The sequence below is a fragment of the Desmodus rotundus genome, chromosome 6 (assembly GCF_022682495.2).
Source record: "Desmodus rotundus isolate HL8 chromosome 6, HLdesRot8A.1, whole genome shotgun sequence".
Taxonomy (NCBI): Eukaryota; Metazoa; Chordata; class Mammalia; order Chiroptera; family Phyllostomidae; genus Desmodus; species Desmodus rotundus.
The window spans coordinates 46,027,166-46,036,893 of NC_071392.1; the positions used below are offsets into that span (position 1 = coordinate 46,027,166).

General features: G+C 41.3%; 1 pseudogene; it reads right to left on the bottom strand.

Moving 5' to 3' along the window:
• Positions 1-5,686: 5,686 nt before the first annotated feature.
• Positions 5,687-6,357, bottom strand: LOC112302374 (large ribosomal subunit protein bL9m pseudogene; annotated as a pseudogene).
• Positions 6,358-9,728: the final 3,371 nt, after the last annotated feature.

A 9,728-nucleotide genomic window follows, 5' to 3' on the forward strand; every position in this document is an offset into this window, starting at 1 on the left:
GGTGCTGGCCAAGGTCAGCCCCTACCTGTGTTTTCCCCAGGACCACACTTCTCAGGCTATAAAGCAATCTGAGATGGCTGCTTCTTGCGCTAGGCTTAGAAAGTGCCAGGCACAGCGTAGCTGTAAATCTAGGTTGGCTGCTGCTAGTTCCAGGCCTGGGGCTTACTGAGCTGGCTGTTGCTCATTTAAGAGGATTTAGGAAGTTGCAAACATGAACCAAGTCTAACCTTTCATATAGAAAAGCAGCTTGAGTGGGCCCATAAATTGGGTGGGGCTGAGTCTCTGGGGATCTCCCAGGTGGGTCAAAGAGTGTTAGCAAGGTTGATGGAGCTGCAGATATAGCACCAGCTTGCTGGCTCTTTGGGGGTAAGGTTTAAAAAAGGGGCAAGACTTGTGCTTGCCTTGGTGCCAGACACATCAGTTCCTCCCTTTAAGCCACTGGTGCCTTCAAGCTGCTACCCTGGTGCTGGAGCTCAGAAGGAGTGAGTCCATGTGTAGGTTCTTTAAGAGGAACTGCTTAGGACTCCAGTAGTTTCTTCTACCAACCCAATCCCTTCTGGGTTTTGCAGCCAGAAGTTGTGGGGACTTGTCTTCCTTGCACTGGATACCTGGACTGTGGGGCCTGGTGTGGGGGGCTGGAACTCCTCACTCCCAAGACAGCCCTCCCCATTTTTATCCACCACACATGGGTGAGGGGCCAGCCCATCTGTGTCTATGCCCATCTTACCAGTCTGCATTGTGGTGGTTTTTTTAATTCTGTAGTTGTCAGACTTCCATTCAACTTGATTTCTGATGGTTCTGAGTAATGGTTGTTCTATATTTTAGTTGTGATTTTGATGTGGTTGTGCAAAGAAGCAAGCCATGTCTGCCTACGCCACCCTCTTGACTGGAAGTCTTCTTGATGATTTTATTCTTTCCATTTGACAGATTATTTTTTTCTTTGTGTATGTATGTTAAATGGAGCTGAGATTAACATGGATATTTTTGCTTCACTACTTTAATTTCTGAAACTTCTTATTAAAAGCAAACATCTTTAATTTGATGCTATACCAGCAATTAGGAAGGAAACATTTTTGTGACGGGAAGTGTATGTCTCACAGCTTCTGACTGTTGTAATTGTGAGAAAGAGAATAAATTCATTCACCTGATCTCATAAATGTGCTAGAAGTTTTAAATTAAGCAAAGACTGCTTCTCCTCTGTGCTGAATTGAAGAGAGAAGCTCAGAGTATTGATGCTCAATATAAGCCACTCCATCCCAGCCTTCACATCAACTCTGGTGGAAGGAAATGATACTCCAATATTCTGCATTCCTGGAAACAACCTTCACCAGTCCTCTTCACCTGCCTCAGGACAAGCCTCTCCTGCCTGCTCTGTTTTGATAACCCCAGCACTAATTTTGTATTTTCTTTATCTCATGTGAGTCCACAATGCCAGGTCATCTCTCCTTCCACCCACACTAGTCCCAAAGCAATTGTGTATGTCCTCCTTTTAGATTTTATCTTAGCCTTCTCTCTCCACCGGTTCTTTGAAACTCATGTTCTACCATTAGAAAATCTCCTCAATCTTCATGGAATGTTTCCTTCTCTTTCTTGCCCTCCCTGAAAGGTGGCAATCACTCTGTGTCTACTTTGGCCTTCTTAAATGAAGGCTGTTTTTTCTCCTACATTCTGTACAACTGGGAGTGGAGATGGTTCTTCCTTACTTCTCATTGTCTCCTGCAGGGCATCCTTCCTTTTTCCTCCTTCCTCCAAATACCAGTTAGAATTTTGAGTCATCAGAATTTGCCACTCACTACCTCTCTGTTGATATCACCCACTGACTCCCCCTAATTATTGAAGACTTTACCTTAGGCCTTATCTTGGGTTCAAGTTCCCCATGAAACAGAGTCTGGGATATTTGCATGCAGGAGGTTTATCAGGGAGTGCATGATGGAACAACACTTGTTAGGTAGTGAAATAAGCAGAATTAGACTAAGGAGAAATTGATCCATGATGTAGCTGCAAGAGAGGCCTCAGATCACTCCATGGAAAGCCTCAGAGTTGGGATTTTCCTTCAGAGTCTGCCCCAACTAATGGTGTTACCTGAATCTTTCTAAGGACCTACTTCTTCTGAAGTGAAATCTTTTAGGTTCAAAGGCAGGGTGTCCTCATGGTTTCCAGAGACTAATGAACTGTGATGCACCACATATTGAAGGTATGGAATAGATAAGGACAGAGCTTGTTGGTAGTAATGAAACCATAGCAGACATGGGGCCAGAAGTGGGCTCAGCAGGTGGCATCAGAGACTAGTTATGTTGGAGTCAGAACTGAAATGGTGATGCAAGTGGGTCACAAGTGAACAGTAATATGTACCTCTTCCAGTAGAAGTTGGAGCTAGCATCGCATGGGATGTAAGAGTCACTCCCATGGTCTATCCTCCTTACTAGGGCCAGAGCCTTATATGCTTCACCTTTGTCCCATCAGGACCTACCTAGCTCAGTTCTAGAATATATCAGGACAACAATGAACTCAAATCAATCAGGTATTCAGAGCACATTTGCATCTTATAACTCCATTTATATGGAATTAAAACATTTATCTGGACCTACTTTCTCAGACTTAAAAACAAATAAAAATGCAGATTTGAAAGCAAACAAAAAATAACAATATTAAAAAATGTACCTTTAAACACCAAACAGTTAAAATAGTGGGGAAATGCCAGACAAATTCTAAGAGAAAGCCAGATCCCAGAGAGGTAAGGAAAGTCACTGAGCAGCAATGCTGCCGAAGGCATCGGCCACTGTTAGGATTGATACCAGGAAACTGGAGCTTTGATTCAGCAGCCTCAGGGGTAGGGTGTCAGAAATCAAGTTCTTCACCAGAAAATTCTACCAAACATTCAATAATGAAATAGTTCAGTGATAAAGTCTTTCTGAAAAAACTCTTCCAGAGACTAGAAAGAGGGACTATTTCCCAACTTGTTTTATATAGTTAGTGTATCCTTGATTCCAAAACTCAATACGACTAGCATGCCAAAGGAAAAATTAAGGCTAATCTCAACATATGGAAATAGTTGTGAAACCCAGGCATGTGAGATTGGTTTAACATTAAACTCAATCGATGTAATTCATCACAACAAAAGACTGAAGTAGAAAAATCATAGACATGACTCAAAAAAATATATAGATTACACACACTATTAGAGCTCAATGAAATACTATACGCAAATGGCAGTGAGTTAACTCTAGCTAAGTGCCACAATATAAATGAAACTTACACATAATATTAGCAAAAGAAGAGAGAAATTAAAGAACACCTATAGTGCAACTGCATTGATATTTTTTTAAAAAACAGGTAAAGTGTAGTTATATTTTTTAGAAATGCGTATATAGTGGGTGAAACTATAAAGAAAAGAAATTTTTACTGTAAAGTAAATACAAGAGCACTGTTCTTTTTGTGAAAGAAATGGACTGAATTGGATGGGATACATGTTATGTACTGTCAATGTTTTATTTCTTGATTTAAGTGGTGGTTGCTCAGGTGTTCACTTAATAATTACTGTCATAGTTATACTTTATGGTTTATCCACTTCTAAATATTTATCTTACGGTTCACACCAAAAATATTTCTTAAGAAAACTTGCAAGACACACAGAAATGGAGCTCTCATGGTTGCATTTTAAGCACTGTGTCTCACAAGTAGCAGGAAAGATATTTTGGGGTAAGGTAAAGAGGTTCATACTCCCCTTGGCCACATTATATACCCAACTGTTTACCCTGCTACTCACACAGCAATCTCTTCCTCTACAATCTACCTCACCAGACTGGAAAGCCTGGTCCTAGTCATTTATGCTACTGCCTATTGATTTTGCCATATTCTTCCAGAACTAACCAAACTAGCATCATGATTACTTCAAACATGACACTTCTTAAATTTAAATTGAAGCACAATAATTATTTTCATGTCTTTTTAAAAATTTGAATTATACAAACCAATGAATGTAGTCCCAAAGCAACTAAGATGATTATTCATGCCTTGTAGTTTGTCTGGTCATGAGTCATAAGAAATAGGAAATAACACATAGTGGAGAAGTCAAAGACAGAAAACAATAATGCAAAAACTTAGGTTTTTTTTTTTTTTTGAATGATAGCAACAGCTCATCAGAGAGGAGCCTAGGAGTTGCCATGGCAACAGTGATACCGGAAAGTAAGTCTCTAGTTTCCAAGTCTCCTTTTCTTTCCCGTAGTGCTGGCACTAAATAGTAAAGAATGGTCCCAGATGATGTGTAAAACCCATAATGTTTATAAAGTAGTCTCAGTTAACTTGTACAATAACCTTGAATTTCTAAGCAAATAATATGCTGATGAATGTTGAGAGAGTAGAGATATCTCTGATGAATGTACAATGCATCCAGGTCCCATATGGTTGGGTTTACTAACAATCTCCTCGTATCAGAGCTGATTAGCATAATGTGTCATTTCAAGTTCTGAATTTTGCTCCATTTCTATGCCATTTTACTTTAATATATCTCATTTCAGCCTTCATATCCTTTGTCTCCAATCACAAACACTTAGCTAGCAGAATAGGTTGGTTAACATACTGATGTTTGGGACTAGATAGACCAAAGTTCAGATTCCAACACTGCCATTCATTTGCTGGGCAACCTTTGGTGACTCACTTAATATTTCCAAATTTCAATTCCTCATCTGTCAAATAGAGATAACTGTAATTATAATTATAATCCCTCTTATAAAGTAGTTGTGAGTGTTAAATGAGAAAATGTGCATAATAGCACTTAGCTCAGAACTTGGCACATATTAAACACTCTGAGTATTAATTATTATTATATATAAAATATGGTTCAAGGCCTATCTATAGTCATTGATATTTTAAGAAAATTTTTAAAATTATTTATTTATTTTTAGAGAGAGGGGAAGAGAGGGAGAGAGGGAAAGAAACATTGATATGTGAGAGAAACATCAATTAGTTGCCTGTCATGTGCCAACTAGGGACCCAGCCCAAAACCCAAGCATGTGCCCTGACTGGAAACCAAACCAAAAACCCTTTAGTTCACAGGCTGGCACTCAATCCACTGAGCCACACCAGCCAGGGCCATTGTGCATATTTATGTTGATGACTTGTATCAATATACCTAATGAGAGCAAGTTTTAAGGCCAGAGACATTACAGCTCATTGAGTAACTTGCCCACAGCAACTGTAGCCTGCAAATGTATCCTATTCTTCCTTTTTCGTAGCAAACCTTGGTGGCTCAAGAGGACATCCAATGTGGATATCCTGTCCCCAGTCTACTGAAGCACAGTAAACACCTAAAAAGAGTACAACCTCTTTATTTTTTCTTGAGACATAAATGTTCATTCACTTTGGATGATGAGGATGAGCCAAGTACTAAAGATAATAGCTAGCTCTTCCATTTGTCCCAATGAATTCCAATGGAGGAAGAGGAAATAGGATCTGGACTGTTTTAGTCTATTAATATTCAGCTTATCAAATCTATAGCTTGGTACTTCTTGAGCAGGACTACCCGGACAGAGCTAGATGTGATAACAGTAGAAGATGAAGATGGCAAGATGATGAATTCAACATGAATATACAGTTTCGTTCAATGTCCCCATATGCTCTCTAAAATTCAATTATTTGGTCAGAGCTGGCCCATCTTTGTTCCATGGTGCCTCAGATTCTGCTTCGCTGCTTTTGAGGGAGAGTGGGTAAGTTCAGATCGTCTGGGAGCTGGTGGAGGCCATTCTGTTGGCAGCTTGCTGAGCTAACCAGTGCTTATATCTTTTGGTCTTGGGCCACTCAAAGTTCAGCACAGACATAGGTACCCTTACAGTGTCAAGGCCATTTACCGTCACCTCACACCAATACTCACCCCATCGTGTGATGGGCTCTTCTGGTAACTTTAATGCATGTGGGGCTACCACAACACCCAGATTTTTGAGAAAGTGGTGGGCAACTATCTCAGGGTTTAGCTTCCATTTGACATTGTTCTTCATCCCCACCTCCAGGTGACAGCTTCTCAGAAATTTCACTGTCGCCTCACCTGCCTTGGTCTGGATCTTTTCTAATTTTCCTTCTTGTCTTTGCAATTTCCCCTCTTCAAATAACTTCTTGTTTTCAGGGGATGCATATACATCCTGCTTGAGGAAGCAGTTGATTACGGCCCACTGATTTCTTCACTGAAACCAGGTCACCCCGGACTCCAAGCTCCTCTACCAACTGCATGATGAGCTCCAGGTTCTCTTTGGGCCAGTGTTTCGTGTCCTCCACCAGCTTGTAGACAGGGTGTTGCCTGTGCAAGCGCGGTTTCCGTCCCTTCCCGGCCAGCGGCACCTTCCACCAGCGCTCCGTGATGACCATGCTCTGGCGGCCAGACAGGGAGCATGAGCAAGTCTTCATGCAGAGGCCAAGAAATTTTTATAATCACAGAAAAAGTAGAGTTCTTAGAATTGTAATTTTCAGTCACTTTACTTCTGTTTCTATTTCTGATTTGGTGTGTTTTATTTCTCATTTAATCCTGGGAAGCACTATTCAAAGATGACTTGGCCAACCTTCTTCTGTAGCTCTTGCTGCTTTATTTTGCTTCTGCTTGGGTCCCAACCTTAATGACAATTAAGAGTGGCAAGTTCTGAAGAACCAAGATGGCGGCGTAGGTAGACACACTGCGCCTACTTGCACAACCAGAACTGACAGAGAATCTAACGGCAAGGGGGTCAGACACCAAGGAAATAAAAAATAAACATTCATCTAGACCAGTAGGAGGGGCGGAGACGGGCACCGGGGTGGAGAGGACTCACGTGGCTGTGGCAGGACCAAGACTGGCGGAGTGTGGGACAAACGGGGCAGGCAGTCCAAGCACTAGCAGACCCTGCAGCCACACATTCGCGCAGATGAACCGAGAGGGCCGGACTCGGAGTGGCACAGAGGGGGGCAGGCAGAGTGCGGGTAGCACACCACAGCCCCACATTCGAACATAGATAAACCTGAGGAATGGCGGGGAGCGAAGCAGACCACGCAACCCAGGGCTACAGCTCCGGGAAATAAAGCCTCAAACCTTTGATTGAAAACGCCCGTGGGGGTTGGGGCAGCAGCAGGAGAGACTCCCAGCCTCACGGGAGAGGTCCTTGGAGAGACCCACAGGGGCCTAGAGTGTACACAAGCCCACCCACTCAGGAACCAGCACCAGAGGGGCCCAGTTTGATTGTGGGTATCGGAGTGAAAGATTGAAATTCGGAGGAGAGTGAAGCGGGCGCCATTGCTCCCTCTGGGCCCCTCCCCCACATACAGCCACACAGCACAGCAACCAGCGTTACCCCGCCCCCGTGAACACCTAAGGCTCCGCCCCTTAAAGTAACAGACGTGCCAAGACAAAAAAAGAAAAAAAAAATGGCCCAAATGACAGAACACTTCAAAGCTCCAGAAAAAATACAACTAAGCGAGGAAGAGATAGCCAACCTATCGGAATGCACGGTTCAAAGCACTGGTTATCAATATGCTCACAGAATTGGTTGAATCTGTTCGAAAAGTAGATGAAAAAATGAAGCCTATGCTAAGAGAAACAAAGGAAAATGTACAGGGAACCAATAGTGATGCGAAGGAAACTGGGACTCAAATCAATGGTGTGGACCAGAAGGAAGAAAGGAACATCCAATCAGAAAAGAATGAAGAAACAAGAATTCAGAAAAATGAGGAGAGGCTTAGGAACCTCCAGGACATCTTGAAACGTTCCAACATCCGAATTATAGGGGTGCCAGGAGAAGAGGAAGAACAAAAAATTGAAAACTTATTTGAACAAATAATGAAGGAAAACTTCCCTAATCTGGCAAAGGAAATAGACTTCCAGGAAGACCAGAAAGCTCAGAGAGTCCCCAAGAAGCTGGACCCAAGGAGGAACACACCAAGGCACATCATCATTACATTGCCCAATATTAAACGCAAGGACCTACATCCAAGATTACTGTATCCAGCAAAGCTATCATTTAGAATGGAAGGGAAGATGAAGTGCTTCTCAGATAAGGTCAAGCTAAAGAAGTTCATCATCACCAAGCCCTTATTATATGAAATGTTAAAGGGAGTTACCTAAGAAAAAGATAAAAAATATTAACAGTAAGAATGACAGCAAACTCACAGTTATTAACAACCACACCTAAAACCAAAACAAAAGGAAACTAAGCAAACAACTAGAACAGAAACAGAACAACAGAAATGGAGATCACATGGAGGGTTGTCAGTAGGGGAGTGGGAGGGGGAGAGAGGGGAAAGGTATAGAGAATAAGTAGCATAAATGGTAGGTAGAAAATAGACAGAGGGAGGGTAAGAATAGTGTAGGAAATGTAGAAGCCAAAGAACTTATAAGTATGACCCATGGACATGAACTATAGGGGGGGAATGTGGGAGGGAGGGGGTGGGCAGGATGGAGTGGAGTTGGGGGGGGAATGGGACAACTGTAATAGCATAATCAATAAATATATTAAAAAAAAAGAGTGGCAAGTTCTGAGAGACAAGGTTCAGTTTAATTCCTTTTCATGTATAGTTTAGTGAGATAAATAAAGGATATAAGTATATCATGTCTGTGAATATATAAAAAAATAGAAGATTGGCCAACAGCTAGCAAAAAGCTCGTATCCATAAGAATAAAGTGAGATGACAATCCCATGGCAAGAATTAAAACACTTACTCAAAAAGATATATGCATGCCTATGTTTATTGCAGCATTATTTACAGTAGCCAAGACATGGAAGCAACCTAAGGGTCCAAATGGATAAAGAAGTGGTACATATATACAATGGAATATTCCTCAACCAATAAAAAGAATGAAATCTTGCCATTTGTGAAAGCATGGGCAGACCTAGAGAGTATTATGCTAAGTGAAATGTCAGACAGAGAAATACAAATATCATATAATTTAACTTACGTATGTAATCTATAAAACAAAATAAATGAACAAACAAAAACAAACCCCTAGATACAGACAACAAATTGTTGGTTACCATCTGTGAGGGGTGTTGGGAGTATGGGTGAAAAAGGTGAAACGGATTAAGAAGTACAAATTCCCAGGTATAAAAATAGTCACAGGAGTATAAAGTACAGCATAGGGAATATAGTTAATAATGTTGTAATAACTGTGTGTACTGTCATGTGGGTTCCAGACTTATCCAGGTGATCACTTTGTAAGGTATTTAACTGTCTAATCACTATGTTGTACACCTGAAACTAATTGTATGTCATCTGTAATTGAAAAATAAATTTAAAAAAGAATTAGTCAAAAATGTGCAGAAAAGACTCAGTAAGGTCTAATAAATTGAAGAAGATTATTATTCTTTAAGGATTTTTTATTTATTGATTTTTAGAGACAGGGAAAGGACAGGAGAAAGAGAGGGAGAGAAACATCAATGTGTGGTTGCCTCTCTTGAACCCCCTACTAGGGACCTGACCTGCAACCCAGGCATGTGCCCTGATTGGGAATCGAACCAGCAACCCTTTGGTTTGCAGGCTGGTACTCAATCCACTGAGCTACACCAGCCAGGGCTAGAAGAGGATTATGATGAAGCTTATTGTGTCCACTTGTTCCAGAGGCAAAGTAAGCTCATAAACAGCCAACTGAGGACCCATTCATTTTGGTCCAAGTATTTCTGGTAGTACAACAGAGACAGATTTGAAGAACAAAGAGTGAGTTTCTTGACCCAAAAATAAAACCTTTCCAATTGTCTAAGAGCTATGGGTTAGGACTA